Genomic DNA, 3,224 nt, shown 5'->3' on the forward strand with positions numbered 1-3,224 from the left:
AAATAAAAAAAATATTTTTATATAAAAGTTAAAAATAATTATAAAATATTTATTATAATATTCATCTAATAATAATTGTTAAACACTTAATAAGTAAGATGAAATAACTCGCTAAGCTTTATGTACGTAACAAGTACATCATATGGATGAACCGTTGATCTTTAAGCTAGATTAATTGTATTTAAGAATGAACGTGAAACCTAACATTAAATTTTCAATCCCACGAATATAACATTGTCTGAAATATTTTTACTCTTTTGAATTTAAGAATTATCTAAATAAAATTATAATAATAGATTAGACTATAATATTATTATTATCTTTCTATTTCAAATTCTTAATATTTCAAGTTTTATCACATGACTGTTACGATAATTAATTGTAGAATTATTTTAATTAGAATATTTTATTATGACAGTCACATGATAAATTTGTTATTTCTAATGGTATAGAGTGTATTTATAGGGTCGTAAAAGAAATTTAGAGTTCATACTTAAATTTACATATTTAAAATAGTGCATATATTATGAGATTATGATGTTATGATAAACTCCTCTTCTTATATCATTCTAATGTTATAAGATACTTTTTAGATTTAGTTAATTTAGAAAAATAAATTGTTCTTCTCATAAATTACTTGATATTTTATTATGGTATCTGTTTCTACCTAACTGGCGATATGTACTCAAGAGAAACCGAGTTTCCGAAGCAGATTATTTTTTATCAGGTCAGATGGGCAACCTACAAAAGTATTTCGAAACTTAAGTTAGTAATGCACTTGTTAGGAATTGAGAGTGTTATCTTTATATGCTTTTGGAGCTTCCGTTTTATATGTTTTTCGAGTATCCATTGGGTATTTATTGTCGGATGTACATTTATATTGTTTGTTAGCCGTTTTGCTGACCTGGCATTGCATTTATGATTTGAGATATCCGACTTTTTTGTGTAATATTGGTAACTCTTGATTTATTGTAGCCAAAATTTTACTATCCGTTATTGTCCATAACAGTATCCCAACTTGCGCTTCATGACTTTGCAGCTTGTTAAATATGCCCAAGTTTGATGGACTGGGCCCTTTTTGGGTCTTTTGAGGGGTTTCTATTTTAGACTTTTTTGGATGTCAAAAAATCCCTTTGAAAAAATCGTTCGGTTTCTTCAATCGGTTTTTACTTCTCCTTGGTTCCTAAATCGTCACCCACTCCCTTTTATCTCTCCATCAATCAATCAATTTAATGAAGTATTAATTTTTCATAAAATAGCTAGTTCCACTTTTCTTTACTTCATTTATCCTTTTTATTTTTCCATTTGCCTCCAGAAAAAAGAGAGGGATTTTTTTACTTCTTCTTCTGCTAGGAGCTTTTTGGACATTTATAATCTTCGTTCCTCATTTTTTTTTTCTTCTCGCAATGACTATCGTGTCCAGGTAAGAGTTTTTTATTTTCTTCGCACCCATGTTCTTATTCTGCTATGTCCCATAATTTGGTGAGATGCATGTAATTGCTCCTAGAATATGATATTTTCTTTGGTGTTTGGTGTCTTTTTGTTTCCCTTTACTTGTTTTTGGGTAGTTTTGAAGTGTTGTGGTAGTTGTTGTAGTGGGGGTACTGTAAACCCCGTGAAATTAGTGAATAATTAATTAATAAATTAATTTTTAATAAAAGAAATTAAAAATATTAATTTTATAGTTTAATAAGATAAAACTAATTAAAATAAGAATTCTGACACTAATTTTAAAGAATTTGACCCAAGATTGAGCCGAATGAACCGAACTGGCAAACCAGGCCCGTATTGGGCCCAAGCCCAATCCAACCCAGCCACATTTAATCAAACACAGCCTTCCCTTTTCTCTTCATCCTCATTCATGCTATAAACATTTTGGAAAGGGGGAAGAACATGTGACAATTCCAAACCCTCACTCACATAATCAACTTGCCATAATTTTTCACTCCGAGCTCTGATCGCCGTAGTGTTTGCGGCCATGCATTTGCAGTGACGAGCTCTTCAAAGCTCAGTGCTTAATTAGGTGAGAAACTCTCAATCTTACTTTCAATTTCTTCTTCCCTAATTTTTGAAAATTGCATGGATTAGATGTTAAGATTTTTTTGATTTTAATGTTTAGGATCAAGCTAGCTTAGTGAGCTTGCCAGGTTTTAACCCAAATCTCTGTTGGTGAGGTGAGAACTCTCAAATCCTATTGGATTTCTTGTTTATATGTGGTTGGATATTGAAAATTGGTATATAACTGTGGTAATATGAATTAGGTGGTGTATGTATAAGAATTGGAGCATAATTGTGTAAATTGGGAGCTTGGCTTGGGTCTTGGTTGCTGAATTTTGATGTTGAAGGCTTGAAATCTTGCGTAGGTGGGTTGTCTTAGGTTATACAAGGAAATCGGCCAATGTATGGTTTTGGTTTCTCGTATTTAATATATAATGGCTTATGAAAACTTAGGCTAGACGACCTACGATAAGTTGAATTATGAATTTTGAAGCTTAAATGTTAGTATAGTTGATAAAGTATGGTGAATTGATGAGGTATGATAGATTGAATAATTGTGATATGACTGTGGTTGGTTTAGTGAGATTAGTTCTTTAATGATGATGTTGATGGTGATATGTAATAACATTGAATGATAATAATTGTACTAAGTATGATTGTAAAATGTTGTGAATACAACTTGTCAAAATTGAGATATGATTGGATATGAAGAATGTGGGGCTATATGGTTGTGATATAATGTGTTTTAGTGTAGGGTGTGGCTATGGGAATATGGTCAACGAGTTATATTTTGTGAAAATAGAGGATTAGATGATTTTGTAAAAATATTATTTTTGGCCAAATTTCGGCGAGCCATAACTCAGCTTTTGGACCCCCAAATTATTTCAAACTTATTTCATATGAAAATTGGGTTCGTGAAGTTTACACCGTTTAAAAAATGAATGAAAAATGATTTAAAACAAAAAAGTTATGTGCGTCGGAAGTTTGGAGTGCAAAACTGAAAATTAAGCAGCATTCTACATTTTTGTCATTCTACATGTCTTGCGTACACAACCACTGTATGTGACGCGAACAACCTTTTTGGATTGGGCATCTCGCGTACGCGAGCAAGGTTCTTAAGTATGCGAAGAAGGAAAAATGCACGCCCACGTATACGCGTGGCCCACGCATACACGTGACTCCTGTTTTCAGCAAACTTAATTTTATGTTTTAAAACCTAATTCTGA

This window comes from Arachis duranensis, chromosome 3, assembly GCF_000817695.3.
Source record: "Arachis duranensis cultivar V14167 chromosome 3, aradu.V14167.gnm2.J7QH, whole genome shotgun sequence".
NCBI lineage: Eukaryota > Viridiplantae > Streptophyta > Magnoliopsida > Fabales > Fabaceae > Arachis > Arachis duranensis.